The 24651-nt window shown below is 47.4% G+C and overlaps 1 protein-coding gene across 2 annotated transcripts in view; it reads left to right on the plus strand.

Moving 5' to 3' along the window:
• LOC124048585 (spermatid perinuclear RNA binding protein) overlaps window positions 1–24651 on the plus strand; it is a 137899-nt gene that overhangs the window by 5184 nt on the left and 108064 nt on the right. The window contains exon 3 of one of the 2 annotated variants that reach the window (XM_046369523.1): window positions 4505–4671. The exons of the other annotated variant lie outside the window; for it this stretch is intronic. The gene's annotated coding sequence lies outside the window, so the exon portion shown is untranslated. The remainder of the gene's footprint in view (window positions 1–4504; window positions 4672–24651) is intronic. 2 annotated transcript variants of the gene reach the window in all.

Below are 24651 nucleotides of genomic sequence, written 5' to 3' on the forward strand. Positions count from 1 at the left end.
GTGTGTGCTAATAGCGTTTCAAACGTCACCCGCTTTGAGACTTGGAGTGGTTGTTCCCCTTGCTCTGTGCAAGGGCCGCGGGTTTTGTGGAGCGATGGGTAACGCTGCTTCGAGGGTGGCTGTTGTCGATGTGTTCCTGGTTCGAGCCCAGGTAGGAGCGAGGAGAGGGACGGAAGCTATACTGTTACATTGGCAATACTAAAGTGCCTATAAGAACATCCAATAGTCAAAAGTATATGAAATACAAATGGTATAGAGAGAAATAGTCCTATAAATACAATATTAACTACAACCTAAAACCTCTTACCTTGGAATATTGAAGTCTCATGTTAAAAGGAACCACCAATTTTCATATATTCTCATGTTCTGAGCAAGGAACTTAAACGTTAGCTTTTTTTTACAAGGCACATATTGCACTTTTACTTTCTTCTCCAACACTTTGTTTTTGCATTATTTAAACCAAATTGAACATGTTTCATTATTTATTTGAGGCTAAATGGATTTTTATTGATGTATTATTTTAAGTTCAAATAAGTGTTCATTCAGTATTGTTGTAATTGTCATTATTACAATTAAATTGGAAAAAATCATCCGATTAATCAGTATCGGCTTTTTCTTTTGGTCCTCCAATAATCGGTATCGGTGTTGAAAAATCATAATCAGTCAACCTCTAATCAAGACTATTTGAAAAGCATTCAAGGTGACTACCTCATGATGCTGGTTGAGAGAATGCAAGGCTGTCATCAAGGCAAAGGGTGGCTACTTTGAGGAATCTCAAATATATTTTGATTTGTTTAAAACTTTTTTGGTTCCTACATAATTCCATTTGCGTTATTTCATCATTTTGATGTCTTTACTATGATTCTATAATGTAGAAAATAGTCAAACTAAAGATAAAACCCTTGAATGAGTAGGTGTGTCCAAACTTTTGACTGGTACTGTATATACACATACATGCACACACATACGCACACATGCGCACATGTATACTTGGTACACACACGGTACACACAAACGGTGCACACACACGCATGCACACATGTACACAAGCGCATACTGTCAAAACAACGTTAAAAACAACATTCCAAAACATTTAACCCTGGTAACGTCTTGTGTTTTACAATTTATTTCATATTTAAAAGCAGTTTTTCGAATTTGGAAATGAGACTTGTTTTTGTATAGCCTAGGTGTAGGCTACGTATGTTTTCTGTATGTTGGTGTGTGTGAAGAGGGCCTCATGGATGAATGATGATACATTTCCTCTCAATGTGACTGAGGCGTATGTGGGCCTCTCTCCGCTCCATCTCTCTTTCTCTCTGTCTCTTTTTTTCTTTCTCACCCTCTCCCTTTCTTCCTCTCCTTCCTGCATATCGGAGCTATTCCTGGATTCCATCCAGAGGTGATAGGAAATGCGAACGCCGTGAGTGAATTAGATTTTTGTCTGTCAGGGCAGCTTGGGTTTCCTCTTTCCCTCCTGAGGTTGGGCAGCAGAAACTGACAGAAACTGAAAACTATCGCCGCTTTTGTTCTCTGGCCAGTCAGGAAGATCAGACATTGTCTTGCTGTGTTTTTTCCCCCCCTTCTGTTGCGGATGCATGCAGTCGCAATGGAAGAAGAGTGAAAGGTGTATAATAGGCGTGTGTGAGGTTAAGACCGCTAGCATCACTGAGTCAGACTCAGCAGGCTGGCCCTTTTTATTGCTAAGAGGAGGAATATTCTGAAGAGCTCTTTTTTAGAGCGGAGGGTCAGGTCCAGTATCCTCCCGGAGGCAGTGTGCGTGTGTGTGTATATCCTCCCTGCTGGCCACTGAAAAATCTCCCTCACAGCGCCGGAGGGAATTCGGCTTCCTGCACATTTCATATGTATTTTTTTATTGGATGGTTGACGGTTGTAAAGTCCGGGCCAATTACAGGGTATTTTACTAAACCTCCTGTGGTCCAGCCAACTGGATTTAGAGCAAGATTCAAATGTGCTGTTCAGTGCTAAAGTTTGCCCGCGGCTTGCGTAATCAGATGCGTACATTTTAAGTCACACTTTACATTGAGCAGTAGGTAGGAACGTGGTAGCAGACAACAGCTGGATAGCCTTCACCTGTCACGGCAGCACTAACACACGTTTGCATACAGAGTGCGTTTATGTGTGTGTGTGTGCGTGTTTGTGTGAGGCCAGTGGAAACAAGGCTTCTGTTCTGTGCCGCCGTCTAAGCAAGAGTGTAAGCAGCTCGCGGAGCGCTGAGCAGGGGGAGTGACGCAAGCAGGCAGCGGAAACAGATAGGCCCTGGTCAAAAGTAGTGCACTTAATAGGGGATAGGGTGCCATTTGGGACACAGGTGCAGAGATGTGCTACAGCAATCAGAAATCAGATCTTAACCAGGCAGAGTCAGGCATGGATAGGAATGGCCATTTAAGGCATCCTGCACCAGGAAGAGAGGAGAAGGACCATGGAAGGTCACCACACACACACACACACACACACACACACACACACACACACACACACACACACACACACACACACACACACACACACACACACACACACACACACACACACACACACACACACACACACACACACACACACACACACACACACACACACACACACACACACACACAGAGGAGGTGAGGAAGAAAGGCGAACAATTTCCTATATGCCTTTGCTTAACATGAGCAATTCAAATCCTTCATCCTTGAATGAAAGAATGGCGTGTTTGAGCAAAGTCACTGAGTGGCAATGTTAGTAGGCCTGTGCATATCTAAAAAAACAATCTAATCCTCTTGTACAGTAGTCCAATCTGGGAGGTAGCTTAAGTAGTTGCTTTTTAAGTGGGTCTGAATATTAAGTTGCATGTGATAATGGATTTTCAAGCATCAGGCCTACTTGCGTCTCGTTGCAGCTGTCAGTGGGTGCATTTTAAAACTGTGGAGCCTGAGGCAGTGTCGTAAATGGCCCCCTTTAAATGGCCCCCTTTTCCTTACAGTGCACTACAGAGCACTATGGGCCTTAGGCATACATTAGTGCACTATATAGGTAATAGAGTGCCATTTGAGACGCAGGCTGAGCCTGGGCCTCGGCTTCCATCATTGAAATAGTGTGACAATGACATGAGAAACCCATCTGGTCCTCCATGGATCACTGGCTGGTGTCATCTCTCAGCACCACTTCCTCCTTTTACTTTTGGTGGTGTGGTACTGCACTCACTGTCAGCTCATACGGGCTATTCCTCTCCTCTCTATCTCTCTGTCTTGTTCTCGGTCGGTCGCTCTTTCTTTCTCTCTCTTTCTCTCTGCTTCTCTATCTCTTTCTTTCTCCCCCCTCTCTCTCTCTCTCTCTCTCTCTCTCTCTCTCTCTCTCTCTCTCTCTCTCTCTCTCTCTCTCTCTCTCTCTCTCTCTCTCTCTCTCTCTCTCTCTCTCTCTCTCTCTCTCTCTCTCTCTCTCTCTCTCCCTTGCTCTTCCACTCTCTATGTTATAGCTCTGCACCCATTGGCCCCCCTAAAGGCATCCGCATATATAGGTTCGGTTTTCTCCTAGCAGAGCTCGGCGAGGCAAAGGGGAACGTCTGTGCTCACATACTCCCTAAAGGCCTTCGCTTGAAAAACGAGAAAAAAATGCAATATTACTGTTGTTTGTCCCTGTTGAGCCACCCTAGCAACAACATAACATTTCCTCAAAATAGTCAGAATTAATCTAATATAGATCCATAAATCTGTAATTCATTTTGAAGTTTTTTGCCAGGAGGTCTTAGTTGCACAATTTTACATCTAACTAGGATGTTTGGTGCAGTGCTCCTCAAGTAATTTGATTTTGCCCTAATATATGCGCAAACTGTTTCAACTGGTAAGCATACGGTAAGCTTGAAACGAACACACACACACACACACACACACACACACACACACACACACACACACACACACACACACACACACACACACACACACACACACACACACACACACACACACACACACACACACACACACACACACACACACACACACACACACACACACACTGTTTTACTGGATATTAGCCTAAACCTCAGTTGCCCCCCTGAGAGAATTAACCAATTAGAGCATGATTCTCTGATTGCAGCTCGCTCGGTGGGTGAATTATTAGAGCTGCATGAAAGGAGAGTCAGGACTAGGAGTGTGTGTGAGTTTGTGTAGGCCTGTACTCTGCAGGTTAGGTAAGATAGCGCTGTGAATATTGATCAAAAACAGCTGGTTTGAGCCATGTTCTTCTCTGTGGCGAGAGGTGAGGGATGACCGTGGCCCCATTTCTGCCGTAGACTAAAGGACACACACGCACTGTGTAGCTAGCGGAAGGACACAGGGAGAAAGGAGAAACTGGGGGTGTAAAGTCTCGGATAGCACCATTGCTGTAAGAAGGGATGAAGAGGAAGGAAAGGTGTGAGGAATATGGATGTGATGGTTGTGATTTCTACATTTCCAGTTTCACCCACCGTACTGAGCTGTGTTTCACGTTTTGTTTGAAATAGATTCAAGAGAAACAGATGGAGCTGTGAGCCGGGTCAGGGGGAAATAGCAGGCACCTGGGAACCCAGTGAATCACAGCACTGGAGAAAACAAGTGGGAGAAGTCTAGAGAAGTGAGGCAGTCATCCTCACTCAGTCCCCACAGGGATATTCTCATCCCAAGGAGCAAGGTATGAACACATGTGTACTTGCCAAGCTTTTAATTCTGCAGTCCCCACCCCCTATTACGGCCATTTCGCCCCTGTCAGAACTAGGTTCCATTCTAGTCTAGTCAGAAAGCTGCAGTGACTACTTTTGCCTCAACAGCAGCTGGCCGATCGGCCATATTTCTCCAGAGGATCCCAGACAGAGCCACATAGCCTATCTGTCAGTTTCACTCCAGTACACACGTGACTGACAGGCAGCATCCCTCACTGTCAACCCGAGAAGACGAGCACCAAGCGACCGACCGCTGCTCTGCTCTCTGCCTACTTAACATTTTGTCTTGTCAAGGCATTATTTCATTATTTCGCTTTGTCTCCTTGTGAAAGAATGTGTTTTCTTTTTCTGTGTCTACTGTATAAACAGACAATCTTTGAATTTGCTGCCCCTTGGCTTGTCAGAGGAACTGGATCTTTTGACATGTGGGGTGGATGCTTCCTTCCAATATGTTGCATTGCAATATACAGTACCAGTCAAACGTTTGGACATACCTACTCCTTTTTTTCTTAATTTAATACTGTTTTCTACATTGTAGAATAATAGTGAAGGCATCAACACTATGAAATAGCACATATGGAATCATGTGGTAACCAAAAAAGTGTTAAACAAATCAAAATATATTTTATATTTGAGATTCTTCAAAGTAGCCACCCTTTGCCTTGATTACAGCTTTGCACACTCTTGGCATTCTCTCAACCAGCTTCATGAAGTAGTCACCTGGAATGCATTTCAATTAACAGGTATGCCTTGTTAAAATGTAATTTGTTGAATTTCTTTCATTTTTAATGTGTTTAAGCCAATTAGTTGTGTTGTGACAAGGTAGAGGTGGTATACAGAAGTTAGCCCTATTTGGTAAAAGACCAAGTCCATATTATGTCAAGAACAGCTCAAATACGCAAAGAGAAATGACAGTCTATTATTACTTTAAGACATGAAGTTCAGTCAATCCAGAAACTTTCAAGAACTTTGAACATTTCTTCAAGGGCAGTCGCAAAAACCATCAAGCGCTATGATGAAACTGGCCCTCATGAGGACCGCCGCAGGAAAGGAAGACCCATAGACCCATAAGACCCATAGTTACCTGCAGAGGATTAGTTCATTAGATATATCAGCCTCAGAAATTGCAGCCCAAATAAATTATTCACCAGACGCATCTCAACATCAACTGTTCAGAGAAGACTGCGTGAATCAGGCTTTCATGGTCAAATAGCTGGAAATAAACCATTACTAAAGGACACTAATAAGAAGAAGAGACTTGCTTGGGCCAAGCAATGGACATTAGACCAGTGGAAATCTGTCCTTTGGTCTGATGAGTACACATTTGAGATTTTGGGTTCCATCTGCCGTGTCTCTGTGAGATACAGAGTAGGTGAACAGATGATCTCTGCATGTGTGGTTCCCACCGTGAAGCATGGAGGAGGAGGTGTGATGGTGTGAGGGTGCTTTGCTGGTAACACTGTCAGTGATTTATTTAGAATTCAAGCCACACTTAACCAGCATTGCTACTACAGCATTCTTCAGCGATACGCCATCCCATCTGGTTTGCTCTTAGTGGGACTATCATTTGTTTTTCAACAGGGCAATGACCCAAAACACACCTCCAGGCGGAGTGTTGCATCAGATGACCTGGCCTCCACAATCACCCAACCTCAACCTAATTGAGATCTTTTGGGATGAGTTGGACCGCAGAGTGAAGGAAAAGCAGACAACAAGTGCTCAGCATATGTGGGAACTCCTTCAAGACTGTTGGAAAGTGTGCACAGCTGTAATCAAGGCAAAGGGTGGCTACTTTGAAGAATCTCAAATATAAAATATATTTTGATTTGTTAACACATTTTTGGTTACTACATGATTCCATATGTTTTATTTCATAGTTTTCATGTCTTCGCTATTATTCTGCAATGTAGAAAATAGTCAAAACAAAGAAAAAGCCCTTGGATGAGTAGGTGTGTCCAAACGTTTGGCTGGTGCTGTATATATATATTTGTATATATTCTGTTCAGTTACCCCGCAGCCAAGCAACCTGTTTCCAAATGTAATTGTAAGTGAGCAACAAAACTACTCGAATACCACATTTTAAATTGAGCAGGCCCTTTTGCCGGTGCTGTATACTGTAGTATGTGTGTGTGGTGTGTGGTGTATGCACACATCAGTCAGACAATTAGGAAAGTGTGGAAGTTACGGACAGACAGACATATGGAGGGGTCTCTATGGTTTTGGCTGCCGCATCTCCACCACCGCTGTCAGCCAGTTGACAGCTGTGTACGTAGTATTATGTTCTTTCCTCCGCAGAACCCTGCCAATCGGGTAGACAGGGTAAACATGGTCACGTGTATCAGAGTACTTTGATCTGATTAATGACTTGTGTTACCTCATGTATTTGGCTATTTGGCCCGGTGTCACTATACTACATGTTTTGATATTGATTCTGATAATGAAAAAAAGTAATACTTCCTGGCGTGCGCACACACGCACACACACACACACACACACACACACACACACACACACACACACACACACACACACACACACACACACACACACACACACACACACACACACACACACACACACACACACACACACACACACACACACACACACACAGGACCATTATTTCCAGGAAGGTCATTCCTCAAAGCACAGCAGCCAGCCCTATAAGCCCTTAAGGCTGGTGTGTAATTGGAAAATATCCCAGGCTCTGTGAAACTTCCAGCTGCGTATCCATCCCTCATTTCTCACTTCCCTCAAATCCTCAGGATTTTAGCCAACCAGCTAACAGAATCTGCTCCCTCCCTCCTCTGTTTCTCCTTGTTTTCCCCTGGAGCGAGTACAGACTAATTTATTGGCCTAACTTACGTACGCAATGCAGAATCGCCATTTTTCGTAGCTAATTGTAGTTCTTGCGTTGGGTATAGGGTTAGGGTTAGGGTTAGGGTGTACATTAGGCTTATGTCATGACAGGGGGTCCGGGGAGGTGCAGACGGTGAGTCCTGGCTCTAGTGATGTTTCTGGGCCAAGGTGAGCTAAGATGCCAGAGGACAGAGGAGAATAAACAGCCAGGTGTCTGTGTGCTTTATCAAGGCGTGTGTGCTTGTGTGTTTTGTCAAGGCGTGTGTATGTGTGCGCGGGCTCGTGTGTGTGTGTTGTTTCAGGTGCACACACATATTTTTTACCCCCCCCAACACACGCACGCACGCACGCACGCACGCACACACACACACACACACACACACACACACACACACACACACACACACACACACACACACACACACACACACACACACACACAGGGAGCTGTTGTACCACCAGCTTGGTGTGTCTAATGCATTCATGTTTTGTTATATCTGCATCTGTTTCCTTGGCTCTGGCTTCACCTGTCCTATTACAGTCACTCAGACTTGAATTGGCAACGCTTGTTTTTCTGACTCCCGTCGCACCGGCATCATATCATGGCGCTCAGTCTCCAGGGTATTGTAGTCATATTTTCTAGACTACTTGAAAATAGGGATGTTACGGCGTAGGAGACAATTTCACTCCACTGTTGTGTTGTCAGAGGAAGAAGCAAACGCTTCTTTTCTAAAAGTGTGCGCTGTCTCTTTAAGAAATGAATGACGTCACTCATGAGCAGAATGTGGCGGTGGACTCTGACTTTGTGGCTATGGAATCTAGTGGAAACCAGACGGGAGGTAAAGGAAGACGAAGAAGTGATGAGTTTTTGGTGGCGAGGGAGACGATGTGAATGATTAATGGTTTTAGTGACAATCAGCATATTTTGATCACTAGGTTAGTGAGTTCAGCTGTAAACGAGCAAGGAAAGTTAGCCCACAATTGAAGCAGAAAGCTATCGGTACCGTGTTGAATGAAGTGTTCTAACCTGTATGGACATTGTTTTTGAAAACAGTAATGAACAGTTTCAACATTTCTACATGCCGTGACGCATTATTCAAGTTCGTTAACTTCTTTTGCAGCGTGAGTGGGGACTGGAGAGCTAATGCACCTCAGATAGCTCTAACAATAAATAAGTGGAGCAGGCACTTTGCTCTTCGCGCTACGAAGGGGCAGCGCTGATACAGACTTGATCTTCTCAATCACGTGAGACACATTTGACAGAAGTCCCGGACGTAACAAAAATTCTACTACTACGTGTTTTGGTTGTTATAAAGTAGGCCGTCATTGTAAATAAGATTGTATTCTTAATTGACTTGCCTAGTTAAATAAAAATAATTCATCTAAGAAGTACCGACGTTTTCAGTATACCGTGCAACACTAATCCACTGTCCGTCTTTCTCAAAACATTTGAGAATTTCTCTCCCACTTGTACTCAACTCTAGTTGTTTCCAATAGGAACTGCAACATTTACATTTCCCCAGTTCCCCATATAAGTGTATTTTATTTTTTATCCTAAGTATTATGGACTCTAGTACCTAAAATAGAACTGGTCCTTAATGAAAACCCAGTCTTGCATTTTAACCCAATGTAGGGTCATTTCAGAACAAAAACAGGGACACAGGATCAACCCTCCATTGCAGGTGGGGGGGTGGCTGTTTCCATGAATAGCGCTGCCTGGTTAGGGCAGTGTTGTTGTTCTGTAATCTCCATTTCAGCGTGGGCTGTGCGCCGCCCCTATGGGACCCCAGATCACGTCCGGTTGTGATACAGCCCAGGATCGAACCAGGGTCTGTAGTGATGCCTCTATCACTGCAATGTAGTGCCTCAGACCGCTGCGCCATTTGGGGTATTCCTATGGGCTAAATTCGATAATCCTCACCTTGTTTAGTGCTAGTCTCTGTTAATCTCTTTACAGAAAAACCTGGAGTCACCTGTTGTTGTTGTCTTGGAACAGAAGTAGGTTAAACCAACTAGAGATCTCTCTCTCTCTCTCGTTTCTCTATGACCACATGGTCAGGTTACGCTGCAGTCAGCTCCTGCTATTTCTGACCTCCTGAGCCCTGCTGCCTATTTAAGACTAACATAAGAACTCAACCTGACCTGAGCAGGTTAATCCAGATGGCCAATGAATTAATCAAAGTTGGTTCTCAGGAAAAGAGATGGATATGCCGAAATGCATCCGTTTTTATAAAGATTTATTTGTTTTAACAAAGAGTGACCATTACAGTCACAATGTAGGTCTAGGACAGTCAGTGTTTCATATCCTGACCCAATGGAGAGAAGACACGCATCATGTGATTGAATAGAACAGCACAGTCAATGTTTGTCTGTCTGACTGGTTCGGTAATGATCCAGTCCGGGGGGGGTGGGGGGGTTGTGGGAGGGAGTTAGTGGAAGGAAGGGACCAGTCTGCTTTGATCGTCAGGCCGGCAGAAAAGAGCCAGTCGGGGTTGGGGGAGAAGGGAGAGAGAGAGTGTGGGCCCAGAGGAACAACCAGCCAGCCTCAGATTGGTAGAAAAGAGCCAGTTGGGGTTGGGGGAGAAGGGAGAGAGAGAGTGTGGGCCCAGAGGAACAACCAGCCAGCCTCAGATTGGTAGAAAAGAGCCAGTTGGGGTTGGGGGAGAAGGGAGAGAGAGAGTGTGGGCCCAGAGGAACAACCAGCCAGCCTCAGATTGGTAGAAAAGAGCCAGTTGGGGGAGAAGGGAGAGAGAGAGTGTGGGCCCAGAGGAACAACCAGCCAGCCTCAGATTGGTAGAAAAGAGCCAGTTGGGGTTGGGGGAGAAGGGAGAGAGAGAGTGTGGGCCCAGAGGAACAACCAGCCAGCCTCAGATTGGTAGAAAAGAGCCAGTTGGGGTTGGGGGAGAAGGGAGAGAGAGAGTGTGGGCCCAGAGGAACAACCAGCCAGCCTCAGATTGGTAGAAAAGAGCCAGTTGGGGTTGGGGAGAAGGGAGAGAGAGAGTGTGGGCCCAGAGGAACAACCAGCCAGCCTCAGATTGGTAGAAAAGAGCCAGTTGGGGTTGGGGGAGAAGGGAGAGAGAGAGTGTGGGCCCAGAGGAACAACCAGCCAGCCTCAGATTGGTAGAAAAGAGCCAGTTGGGGTTGGGGGAGAAGGGAGAGAGAGAGTGTGGGCCCAGAGGAACAACCAGCCAGCCTCAGATTGGTAGAAAAGAGCCAGTTGGGGGAGAAGGGAGAGAGAGAGTGTGGGCCCAGAGGAACAACCAGCCAGCCTCAGGTTGGTAGAAAAGAGCCAGTTGGGGTTGGGGGAGAAGGGAGAGAGAGAGTGTGGGCCCAGAGGAACAACCAGCCAGCCTCAGATTGGTAGAAAAGAGCCAGTTGGGGTTGGGGGAGAAGGGAGAGAGAGAGTGTGGGCCCAGAGGAACAACCAGCCAGCCTCAGATTGGTAGAAAAGAGCCAGTTGGGGTTGGGGGAGAAGGGAGAGAGAGAGTGTGGGCCCAGAGAAACAACCAGCCAGCCTCAGATTGGTAGAAAAGAGCCAGTTGGGGGAGAAGGGAGAGAGAGAGTGTGGGCCCAGAGGAACAACCAGCTAGCCTCAGGTTGGTAGAAAAGAGCCAGTTGGGGGAGAAGGGAGAGAGAGAGTGTGGGCCCAGAGGAACAACCAGCTAGCCTCAGATTGGTAGAAAAGAGCCAGTTGGGGGAGAAGGGAGAGAGAGAGTGTGGGCCCAGAGGAACAACCAGCCAGCCTCAGATTGGTAGAAAAGAGCCAGTTGGGGTTGGGGGAGAAGGGAGAGAGTGTGGGCCCAGAGGAACAACCAGCCAGCCTCAGATTGGTAGAAAAGAGCCAGTTGGGGGAGAAGGGAGAGAGAGAGTGTGGGCCCAGAGGAACAACCAGCCAGCCTCAGGTTGGTAGAAAAGAGCCAGTTGGGGTTGGGGGAGAAGGGAGAGAGAGAGTGTGGGCCCAGAGGAACAACCAGCCAGCCTCAGATTGGTAGAAAAGAGCCAGTTGGGGTTGGGGGAGAAGGGAGAGAGAGAGTGTGGGCCCAGAGGAACAACCAGCCAGCCTCAGATTGGTAGAAAAGAGCCAGTTGGGGTTGGGGGAGAAGGGAGAGAGAGAGTGTGGGCCCAGAGAAACAACCAGCCAGCCTCAGATTGGTAGAAAAGAGCCAGTTGGGGGAGAAGGGAGAGAGAGAGTGTGGGCCCAGAGGAACAACCAGCTAGCCTCAGGTTGGTAGAAAAGAGCCAGTTGGGGGAGAAGGGAGAGAGAGAGTGTGGGCCCAGAGGAACAACCAGCTAGCCTCAGATTGGTAGAAAAGAGCCAGTTGGGGGAGAAGGGAGAGAGAGAGTGTGGGCCCAGAGGAACAACCAACCAGCCTCAGATTGGTAGAAAAGAGCCAGTTGGGGGAGAAGGGAGAGAGAGAGTGTGGGCCCAGAGGAACAACCAACCAGCCTCAGATTGGTAGAAAAGAGCCAGTTGGGGGAGAAGGGAGAGAGAGAGTGTGGGCCCAGAGGAACAACCAGCCAGCCTCAGATTGGTAGAAAAGAGCCAGTTGGGGGAGAAGGGAGAGAGAGAGTGTGGGCCCAGAGGAACAACCAGCCAGCCTCAGGTTGGTAGAAAAGAGCCAGTTGGGGGAGAAGGGAGAGAGAGAGTGTGGGCCCAGAGGAACAACCAGCCAGCCTCAGGTTGGTAGGGAAGAGCCAGTTGGGGGAGAAGGGAGAGCGAGAGTGTGGGCCCAGAGGAACAACTAGCCAGCCTCAGGTTGGTAGGAAAGAGCCAGTTGGGGGAGAAGGGAGAGAGAGTGTGGGCCCAGAGGAACAAACAGCCAGCCTCAGATTGGTAGAAAAGAGCCAGTTGGGGGAGAAGGGAGAGAGAGTGTGGGCCCAGAGGAACAACCAGCCAGCCTCAGGTTGGTAGAAAAGAGCCAGTTGGGGGAGAAGGGAGAGAGAGAATGTGGGCCCAGAGGAACAACCAGCCAGCCTCAGATTGGTAGAAAAGAGCCAGTTGGGGGAGAAGGGAGAGAGAGAGTGTGGGCCCAGAGGAACAACCAGCCAGCCTCAGATTGGTAGAAAAGAGCCAGTTGGGGTTGGGGGAGAAGGGAGAGAGAGAGTGTGGGCCCAGAGGAACAACCAGCCAGCCTCAGATTGGTAGAAAAGAGCCAGTTGGGGTTGGGGGAGAAGGGAGAGAGAGAGTGTGGGCCCAGAGGAACAACCAGCCAGCCTCAGATTGGTAGAAAAGAGCCAGTTGGGGTTGGGGGAGAAGGGAGAGAGAGAGTGTGGGCCCAGAGGAACAACCAGCCAGCCTCAGATTGGTAGAAAAGAGCCAGTTGGGGTTGGGGGAGAAGGGAGAGAGAGAGTGTGGGCCCAGAGGAACAACCAGCCAGCCTCAGATTGGTAGAAAAGAGCCAGTTGGGGTTGGGGGAGAAGGGAGAGAGAGAGTGTGGGCCCAGAGGAACAACCAGCCAGCCTCAGATTGGTAGAAAAGAGCCAGTTGGGGTTGGGGGAGAAGGGAGAGAGAGAGTGTGGGCCCAGAGGAACAACCAGCCAGCCTCAGATTGGTAGAAAAGAGCCAGTTGGGGTTGGGGGAGAAGGGAGAGAGAGAGTGTGGGCCCAGAGGAACAACCAGCCAGCCTCAGATTGGTAGAAAAGAGCCAGTTGGGGTTGGGGGAGAAGGGAGAGAGAGAGTGTGGGCCCAGAGGAACAACCAGCCAGCCTCAGATTGGTAGAAAAGAGCCAGTTGGGGGAGAAGGGAGAGAGAGAGTGTGGGCCCAGAGGAACAACCAGCTAGCCTCAGGTTGGTAGAAAAGAGCCAGTTGGGGGAGAAGGGAGAGAGAGAGTGTGGGCCCAGAGGAACAACCAACCAGCCTCAGATTGGTAGAAAAGAGCCAGTTGGGGGAGAAGGGAGAGAGAGAGTGTGGGCCCAGAGGAACAACTAACCAGCCTCAGATTGGTAGAAAAGAGCCAGTTGGGGGAGAAGGGAGAGAGAGAGTGTGGGCCCAGAGGAACAACCAGCCAGCCTCAGGTTGGTAGAAAAGAGCCAGTTGGGGGAGAAGGGAGAGAGAGAGTGTGGGCCCAGAGGAACAACCAGCCAGCCTCAGGTTGGTAGGGAAGAGCCAGTTGGGGGAGAAGGGAGAGCGAGAGTGTGGGCCCAGAGGAACAACCAGCTAGCCTCAGGTTGGTAGAAAAGAGCCAGTTGGGGGAGAAGGGAGAGAGTGTGGGCCCAGAGGAACAACCAACCAGCCTCAGATTGGTAGAAAAGAGCCAGTTGGGGGAGAAGGGAGAGAGAGAGTGTGGGCCCAGAGGAACAACCAACCAGCCTCAGATTGGTAGAAAAGAGCCAGTTGGGGGAGAAGGGAGAGAGAGAGTGTGGGCCCAGAGGAACAACCAGCCAGCCTCAGATTGGTAGAAAAGAGCCAGTTGGGGGAGAAGGGAGAGAGAGAGTGTGGGCCCAGAGGAACAACCAGCCAGCCTCAGGTTGGTAGAAAAGAGCCAGTTGGGGGAGAAGGGAGAGAGAGAGTGTGGGCCCAGAGGAACAACCAGCCAGCCTCAGGTTGGTAGGGAAGAGCCAGTTGGGGGAGAAGGGAGAGCGAGAGTGTGCGCCCAGAGGAACAACTAGCCAGCCTCAGGTTGGTAGGAAAGAGCCAGTTGGGGGAGAAGGGAGAGAGAGAGTGTGGGCCCAGAGGAACAAACAGCCAGCCTCAGATTGGTAGAAAAGAGCCAGTTGGGGTTGGGGGAGAAGGGAGAGAGAGAGTGTGGGCCCAGAGGAACAACCAGCCAGCCTCAGATTGGTAGAAAAGAGCCAGTTGGGGTTGGGGGAGAAGGGAGAGAGAGAGTGTGGGCCCAGAGGAACAACCAGCCAGCCTCAGATTGGTAGAAAAGAGCCAGTTGGGGTTGGGGGAGAAGGGAGAGAGAGAGTGTGGGCCCAGAGGAACAACCAGCCAGCCTCAGATTGGTAGAAAAGAGCCAGTTGGGGGAGAAGGGAGAGAGAGAGTGTGGGCCCAGAGGAACAACCAGCTAGCCTCAGGTTGGTAGAAAAGAGCCAGTTGGGGGAGAAGGGAGAGAGAGAGTGTGGGCCCAGAGGAACAACCAGCTAGCCTCAGATTGGTAGAAAAGAGCCAGTTGGGGGAGAAGGGAGAGAGAGAGTGTGGGCCCAGAGGAACAACCAACCAGCCTCAGATTGGTAGAAAAGAGCCAGTTGGGGGAGAAGGGAGAGAGAGAGTGTGGGCCCAGAGGAACAACCAACCAGCCTCAGATTGGTAGAAAAGAGCCAGTTGGGGGTGAAGGGAGAGAGAGAGTGTGGGCCCAGAGGAACAACCAGCCAGCCTCAGATTGGTAGAAAAGAGCCAGTTGGGGGAGAAGGGAGAGAGAGAGTGTGGGCCCAGAGGAACAACCAGCCAGCCTCAGGTTGGTAGAAAAGAGCCAGTTGGGGGAGAAGGGAGAGAGAGAGTGTGGGCCCAGAGGAACAACCAGCCAGCCTCAGGTTGGTAGGGAAGAGCCAGTTGGGGGAGAAGGGAGAGCGAGAGTGTGGGCCCAGAGGAACAACTAGCCAGCCTCAGGTTGGTAGGAAAGAGCCAGTTGGGGGAGAAGGGAGAGAGAGAGTGTGGGCCCAGAGGAACAAACAGCCAGCCTCAGATTGGTAGAAAAGAGCCAGTTGGGGGAGAAGGGAGAGAGAGAGTGTGGGCCCAGAGGAACAACCAGCCAGCCTCAGGTTGGTAGAAAAGAGCCAGTTGGGGGAGAAGGGAGAGAGAGAATGTGGGCCCAGAGGAACAACCAGCCAGCCTCAGATTGGTAGAAAAGAGCCAGTTGGGGGAGAAGGGAGAGAGAGAGTGTGGGCCCAGAGGAACAACCAGCCAGCCTCAGATTGGTAGAAAAGAGCCAGTTGGGGGAGAAGGGTCAGGGAGAGAGAGTGTGGGCCCAGAGGAACAGCCAGCCAGCCTCAGATTGGTAGAAAAGAGCCAGTTGGGGGAGAAGGGTCAGGGAGAGAGAGTGTGGGCCCAGAGGAACAACCAGCCAGCCTCAGGTTGGTAGGAAAGAGCCAGCGGCGGGTTGAGATGAGCTGCGTTCTGTTCTCCATTGATACGACTGGATACCTATGCTTCCCCACTCCATTCCCTCTCCAGTAGCAGCTCACAGGTTCCCTGGGAATTCTACTGACCCAGTTTACTTTGCAGCAGACGTTATCTTTATAAACATATTTAACAGGAGGAGACAATGGCTGCTGCGCTGTCCTCACTGACCGAATCACCACCTCCTCCCCTCGTTCCTCCACATCAGGGGGAGAGGGGGAGGTTTGGGACAGGTCATCCATCTGCTGCCTAATGATGAAGGATGGGTGGACCAGGAAGAGGAGAGTGCGTCAGTGTGCTTTTTGGGAGCAAAGGCAAATGTTGCCAAAATGTTGATCCATATTGTTTTTATCATTGTCGTCAGGCTATTTGCTTACACACATCTGTTGTGCGTGACATCTCAACCTCGAGTTCCTTTGGCGAAGCAAGCAAGGTGACACATGGTGCAACCACAGTGCATCGACCGACTGCAACACACACACACACACACACACACACACACACACACACACACACACACACACACACACACACACACACACACACACACACACACACACACACACACACACACACACACACACACACACACACACACACACAGAGATCTGTCTCTGTCACCCCCTCCCCTTAGCCCTGTGTATAGAAGCGGTAGCAGGATGGTGCAGTCTCTGGGGGGCCTCTCTCTCTCTCTCGACCTCTCTCTCTCTGCATCTGCAGCGGAGGCTGAATCAGGGTTATCAGGAGTGTGTCTGCAGTTTCTTGTTTACCTCCACCTGTGCCTTCTCCAGTGCCCTCTCCTGTGGCCCTCTGGCGCCCCTGCTGTTCAGAGCCTCACTAAACTGGCTCCATCTACAGGCATGAGGCTGCCTGCCACTCAGTTTCTAAGTTAGCGACACCCGAGTACAACTCTGCTAGCCCTCTGCAAAGGGGTTCGAGTGTAGAATCCCGTGTTCCGATTGTTTGAACAGAATAAATTGATATTGATGGCGTAAAGGAAATAGTCAAGTTGTTTGTTAAGGAACATTTTGTTCTGACCTCTTTGCGTAGATGTTCTCTGAGCAGACAGACACACACACACACTGTGCAGAAATCCCAGGGGGGTTGAGATAAGCTTCCTCCTCCACCTCATGCCTGGCTGGCTAGGGTGGTGAATTTCTAAAGCACAAGACGACTAAAACACGAGAGGCGAAGGCCGTAGCCATGGCAACCTGGAGACGAAAGTGAAATAATTGGGTCTGGCCCAGATTTTGTTAAAAAAAGAATGAAGAAGAAAGACGAAAGCCCCTTGCAGTTACATTTAGACTTTGTTTCTTACTTGTTGTTCTTCTTTTTTAATGCGTCTTGTTCCCAAACCTTGGCCGTATCTAACAATGGCTGCTGGGCTGTCAGGTTTCTTGGGAGCTAGCTGGGACAGGATGATGGAAGAGTTGGCCAGGTACAGTCCTCCTCAACGTGTCCTACACACCTTGATTACAGACCTAGTGGGTTGACCTAGTGGCCTGTTTCTTCCACTTTGAACAACTTTGAGCGTTTGGGTGGTAGGAGTGTACCTGGAGTGGGCAGGGTTTGCACTTTTGTGGTTGGCCTATTGTATCGGTTGCATTGCGCCAGTCGAGCGCAGAGGAAGTATTTTGGCATGAAAACAAATAGGCTTTTCTTTCCAACCCAGGTCTCGCCGGACGGACAAGTATTTGAGCTGTTATGCCATGGCTTTGAATTAGGTCTCGTGGTTATATTATGATTTGTGTCATTAACGTAAATGAACAAAGTACTTTAAATAAACCCCTCTTTATCTCCCATGTTGCCTTTCCCATCTAACATACTAGAGTGCTTTTAGTACAAAATACAGATGTCGCGGAATGGACATGCTATTTTACCACCCCACACCACATCACTGTCATGGAGCGTAGCGACGAGCTAGAGGACATGTGCTTGCCTGTACATGGCCTTTGCCGGGAGGAAAGGGATAGTGTGCAATGCAAATATTTAGGCTCCCGCTCTCCCCCCGGGTGTTATTTATGACCAGGAGCCGCCTCTCTGGATGACGGGGGGGACAGAAAAGGACGTCCTATGCCAGCCCTGGGCCTCCTCCAGCCGCCCAGCTCCGGTAGTTTATGGGGAGCAAAGGGTTTGTGTGTGTGTGTGTGTTTTCTCCAGACCAACATAGGAGTCTTTGTAGAGGACGACAGTTCACACTCCTGCTACCCAAAGGCTACAGCGCTGTGTGTGTTGTCCTGTCTCCCTGCATACATGTTGCCATAGTAGGCCCAGCCCCAAACCTAAACCCTCAGTTTCATATCCCGTCCACCGAGGTCGCCGATGGGTATTGTTTTATTGTTTATTTTGGTTTATGCGAGATACATTTATGTACATTTTGATCACAGCCTTCTGCCTTTTTAGATAGAGGTGAGATTTCATTTTTTAATTTAAAAAATCTATATATATTTAGCCTTTATTTAACTTAGGCAAGTCAGTTAAGAACAAATTCGTATTTACATTGACGGCCTACACCGGCCAAACCCGGACGACCCTGGGCCAATTGTGCGCCACCCTGTGGGACTCCCAATCACGGCCGGATGTGATTTACCTTTTACCGTACAGATTGTCAAAAATAATACTGCTGCATACGGTGTTGTTACATTTAGACTGAACAGCTCTATGTCTTCCACTAATTGCTATATTACGCAGAGTACATTTAATTGGTTCTACAATACAAGCAAAACATTGGCGGGCACTTGGCTGGGGAGGGTGAGTGATTGAGTTGAATGTAATTTTAAAGGGCCGGCTCTGTGGGCCACACCACAGACGAGCCAATAGCAGCGTTGCTCAGAAACTCCTTGAACCTGCCCTAATCATTCATTTCCTAATTGGGATGCTGTGGAAGTCCGAGATCTCTAGAGGTGTGTGGTGAGGTTCCCCGTTTGGGATCAGGCGTGGTTTAGAGGACGGGGTTTGAAAAATCTGCCTGCTCTGCTGCTGAGAAGCCTCTCTGCTCCGTTCCTGTGTGCGTAGTGTGTAGTGCAGTGTGTGTGCGTGCGTATGTTTTAAGCATGTCATTCAGACTGCTGCTCAGGAATTCAGAGAGTCTAGCACATACAGCTCTCTGTGGTAGCTGTGTTGTCTGTAAGGAATGGGCTACAATTCCTCCAGCAGTATCCACTTTTGACAGCTGCTATCCTAAATCAGCTCTGAATGCTTTTAGAGCAAGCGCCTGTGTGAAGACCATGTTGTCAGGCCAGGGATCCTCTGTTTTTATTGGAGAATCTGATTGATAGTACTGCACTTTTCAGGACTGTGCAGAATGTCCATTCCAAAGACAGGGAGACTCTTCCTGTGTCCCAGAGAGGTAAGGAATGCATCTGATTCTGAGACACGCCGGGGGCAGATAAGGAGCTGCCGTTTCACACAGTTTGCAATGCTTTGATCCCTACAGTCATGCCTCGTGTTGCCTTACTTTATACGCCGTTTACATCTAGCCTAAAACACTCCTGGATTGTAGGCTAGCTAGGCCTAGGGTACTTTACCTACTGGCACTAAGGGCACTGTGAAAATGTGTATGCTGACTAGTTAGGATTACGGTCTGCCCATATCAGTCAAGGACGGAGACCATTATTCTACTCTATCCTCTGCCTCATTGCCTCCGAAAGCTATTCTGTGAGAACCACAATGTTTTGCAAGGAGGAACAGATGAAACAACCCCCCCCGTCCTCTTAAGAAGTCTATGGGGTAACTCTGACTGTGAAGGGATGAAATGCAGGGCCTATTTACACTCACAAAGAAAGTTAAGTGACTCCTTTCTGTTAGCGTTAGCTGAAGGGACAAGACGAGGGGAGTGGATGGCAGCGCTGTCGGACGTGTCTCAGTGTCTGCCTGCCTTCCAAATGGCACCTTGTTTCCTATATACAGTGAGCTCCAAAAGTATTGGGACAGTAGTGATCATTTGTTTGTTTTTCGGGCTCTGCACTCCAGCACTTTGGATTTGAAATGATACAATGACTAGGAGGCTCTAGTTCAGACTGTCAGCTTTAATTTGAGGGTATTCCCATCCATATCGGGTGAACCATTTTGAAATTACAGCCCATTTTAGGGGACAAACAAAGTGACTCCCAAATGACACAATAAATGATTTACCATTAATTTCTAATTGGCACAATATAATAACCAAAACAAACAGCAAATGCATCCAACACATTTGTAGAGTCACAAGCTTGATGTAGTCATTGCGTGATATGAATATGGGACCAAATACTACGCTTTTTACTACTTTAATTCGCATATAAGTGAATTTGTCCCAATACTTTTACCTGCCTTAAAATGGCGGGCGTCGACTATGTACAAAAAGTGCTGTAATTTCTAAACGGTTCACCCGTTATGGATGAAAATACCATCAAATTAAAGCTGACAGTCTGCACTTTAACCTCCTAGTCACTGTGTCGTTTCCAAGGTGCTGGAGTACAGAGCCAAAACAGCAAAAATGTGTCGCTGTCCCAACACTTTTGGAGCTCACTGTCGTTCGTACACTACGTATGGATGAGGGGATCATTTGGGACAGACGACAGCATAGATAGGCCTAGACTTAAGAGGACAGAAGATAGACTTGAGAGGATTCTCAGGATAGTGAAGTTTGGTTTTATTCCCAGAGGAGCCAAAGGTGTTTTCACCATTAGGACTGAGACTGCTCTGTCTGGGGGCCCAGCCAGCACGTCTCTGACCTTTAGTGATTCCACCGACTGAAAGACGGAAGGACAGGCAGATACAGAAAGGCGGACCGAATGACAGACTGACAGACACTGTGTTAACAACCCTCCAGGCAAGCTTCAATGCCATACAACTCTCCTTCCGTGGCCTCCAATTGCTCTTAAATACAAGTAAAACTAAATGCATGCTCTTCAACCGATCGCTACCTGCACCTACCCGCCTGTCCAACATCACTACTCTGGACGGCTCTGACTTAGAATACGTGGACAACTACAAATACTTAGGTGTCTGGTTAGACTGTAAACTCTCCTTCCAGACCCATATCAAACATCTCCAATCCAAAGTTAAATCTAGAATTGGCTTCCTATTTCGCAACAAAGCATCCTTCACTCATGCTGCCAAACATACCCTTGTAAAACTGATCATCCTACCAATCCTCGACTTTGGCGATGTCATTTACAAAATAGCCTCCAATACCCTACTCAACTTTACTCCCTTCTCACCTCATTTGCTCACATTGTATATAGACTTGTTTATACTGTATTATTGACTGTATGTTTGTTTTACTCCATGTGTAACTCTGTGTCGTTGTATCTGTCGAACTGCTTTGCTTTATCTTGGCCAGGTCGCAATTGTAAATGAGAACTTGTTCTCAACTTGCCTACCTGGTTAAATAAAGGTGAAATAAAAAAAATAACATAAAAAAACTGTGCTCTGGACCTTTATCAGTGGTGTCAGTTCAATTGAGAAACATCACTCTATAATGTGTTTTCTAAATCTAGTTTGCTACCTTAAATAGCATACTATTTATTAACTTAGGATGACCCACCCATACAAGACATGCATTGCTCCTCTGTGGATTTTGTGTCACGTCACTTTGGTGCGGGCTGCATGGAAATGAATCATTGTTTTTGCTGATTAGGAAGCTGCAGTGGGTCATGGTATTAAACCACCTGAGGCTTTCTGAACCATGGTTTTGATATTGTAGGCCTGTTTGGTGCCAGTGAACCGAAATGGTAAAACCATTTAGTTTCGCAAGTGTTAGGGCCCAGTCCTTTCTCTCAACATGTATGGATTTGTTTCCCGGTTGATTCCCAGATCTTTCATGTGTAGCCTAACAAATGATAGGAATCCGTTTTGAAATGCCTGTTGTTGTGTCCCTTGGTTCTCGTTGAATACACCAGTCTCTAATAGATTTTCATGTCATTCACCATCACTGGTCATTGTTTTCAGACTCCTTATGAGTCAGAGGTCGGAGGTCATGATATAATCAATCAGCAGCCTGCTTTCCCTCGTCTTGTCTTGTGTTAGGCCTATAGGGCTATGCTACATAGAATATCTGCGAGAGGTGAACTGGTGTCATGAACACGCCTGTGGATTTCAAAATGGACCGTTTTCCCATTAGTTTCATATAGTACAGCAGTCTACATGTATTGAATACAGTTGAACTGTGCATCTGTCTCTTTTTAAAGTTCTTCTCTGCAAATGATGATGTGTCAGACTGGTGTGAAAAAACGATTTACCAGATCAATCTAGGGCTGGGTTACATGAGATGCTTCAGTGGAGTTTAATGCCTCAATCAAATTGTCTGTCAAGCTAGAGACGGCTGAATGCGTGGTTATTCTGCACACACAGCGTTTCTCTCTTTCCTCCCCGGCGGGAAATAATTTGGGTTCAGTTGATGCCTCAATTCAAAATAGTAGTTTATTTTTGCCTTACTTTATCTAGGGACAACTGTGGAGTCTTTGCATTGATCAAGTTATTGGCCTCATCCTAGCATAGGCCTAACTTAAGCACGTCACACCCTGCTACCTCACTTCTTAGTATGAAAACAATGTCACATTTCCTGTTTCATACTGATTACTGATTTATGTATATACACTAGATGACTGACAGGCACCTGTTTTGAAGCCACCACGCCTCTATCTTGGAATTCCCCCATCGTTGTTAAAAAGATTTGATTCATCTGCATTTGTTTTTGCCACTTTTATTATATTACATACACGTACATAAACCACCTGTAGCCATGAAGTGCTTTGAAAGGCTGATCATGGCTCAAATCAACACCATTATCCCAGACACCCGAGACCCACTCCAATTTGCATACCGCTCCAACAGATCCACAGATGATGCAATCTCTATTGCATTCCAGTCTGCCCTTTCACACCTGGACAAAAGGAACACCTATGTGAGAACTCTGTTTATTGACTACAGCTCAGCGTTCAACGCCATAGTACCCTCAAGGCTCATCACTAAGCTATGGACCCTGGGACTAAACACCTCCCTCTGCAACTGGATCCTGGACTTCCTAACGGGCCGTCCCAGGTGGAAAGGGTAGGTAACAACACATCCGCCACGCTGAGCTGATCCTCAACACAGGGGCTCCTCAGGGTTGCGTGCTCAGTCCCCTCCCGTACTCCCTGTTCACTCACGACTGCATGGCCAGGCACAACTCCAACACCATCATTAAGTTTGCTGATGACACAACAGTGGTAGGCCTGATCACTGACAACAATGAGACAGTCTATAGGGAGGAGGTCAGAGACCTGGTCGTGTGGTGCCAGGACAATAACCTCTCCCTCAACGTGGTCAAGACAAAGGAGATGATTGTGGACTACAGGAAAAGGAGGACCGAGCACGCCCCCATTCTCATCAACAGGGCTGTAGTGGAGCAGCTTGAGAGTTTCAAGTTCCTTGTTGTCCACATTACCAACAAACTATCATGGTCCTAGTACACCAAGACAGTCGTGAAGAGGGCACGACAAAAACTATTCTCCCTCAGGAGACTTGGATTTGGCATGGGTCCTCAGATCCTTAAAAGGTTCTACAGCTGCACCATCGAGAGCATCCTGGCTGGTTGCATCACTGCCTGGTATGGCAACTGCTCAGCCTCCAACCGCAAGGGACTACAGAGGGTAATGCGTATGGCCTAGTACATCACTGGGGCCAAGCCTCCTGCCATCCAGGACCTCTATACCAAGCGGTGTCAGAGGAAGGACTGGGGGAAGGAGCAGAGTGTGCAAAGCTGCCATCAAGGCAAAGGTTGACTACTTTGAAGAATCTCAAATATAAAATATACTTTGATATATTTAACACTATTTTGGTTACTACACGATTCCATGTGTGTTATTTCATAGTTTTAACCTCTTACGACTCCCCATCCCGGATCCGGGATCGTGACTACGGCTCAAGCTCATTACCATAACGCACAATGCAAAAAAATATTCCTAGAAATATTTAACCTCCACACATTAACAAGTCCAATAGCTCAAATGAAAGATAAACATCTTGTTAATCTACCCAGCAAGTAAGATTTCTAAAATGTTTTACGGCGAAAACATAGCACATGTTTATATTAGATAACCACCGAAACAAAAGGCAAGCGGCGGCCATTTTGTCCCAGAAAAAAATAAAATTTAAAAGTAGGATTAAAAAATAAATAATTCACTAACCTTTTGAAAATCTTCATCAGATGACAGTAATATTACATGTTACACAGTACATTTAATTTTTTTCCAATAATATGCCATTTATATCCATAAATCTCGGTTTACAATGACAACATTTCAAAAAATGCTTCTCAAATGTCCGGAGAAATGACGATAGCTCCGACAGATAACGTCAGATAACAAGCAATAAACATGACTAAATATACATGTTCTACACATATTTACAAAGATACACTTCTTCTTAATGCAACCGCTGTATTACATTTATTTTTAACGTTACAGACATCGTTCACTGGGCTATACTATGAGTCAGCGCTCAGTTATTAGCACTATGTCTCCTCTACGTTTGGAGTCCACAGAAACCCCAAATAACCACATAAATATTCCCTTACCTTTGATGTTCTTCCATCAGAAAACGTAGAAGGAGTCATACTTACCCAATACATCGTTTGGTTTCACGTTGTGTGTCCCTGTATTAGCATATGCTAACAGCTTCAGTTGAAAATGACTTCTGGTCCAGCACTCTTGCGCATCAAAACTTCCAATTTACATATTATATGTCGATTAAACTGGTCAAACGATGTGCAAAATCGAGCATTATGATGTTTTTAGCATGTAGAACAAAGAGCAACGCTAACAGACAATCCGGCTTCAAATGCTGCATCATGGAAAAAGACGTTCCCCAAATCGGCCGCGCGCAAAAGAGTGCATGATTTTCAGAGGGACACGAGCAATTTCGCCCGCCAAATGTGCAGGGCTCTTGGGATTCTCACAATGAACGCACCACTTGAAAGCTGACATCGCGCTGAAGACAGAGAAACTGTTCCTGGATCTGTAGCTGCCTGGAAAAGGGTGGGGGCCATGACGTTAAAGTTGACTCAAC

The sequence above is a fragment of the Oncorhynchus gorbuscha genome, linkage group LG11 (genome assembly GCF_021184085.1).
Source record: "Oncorhynchus gorbuscha isolate QuinsamMale2020 ecotype Even-year linkage group LG11, OgorEven_v1.0, whole genome shotgun sequence".
Classification (NCBI taxonomy): Eukaryota; Metazoa; Chordata; class Actinopteri; order Salmoniformes; family Salmonidae; genus Oncorhynchus; species Oncorhynchus gorbuscha.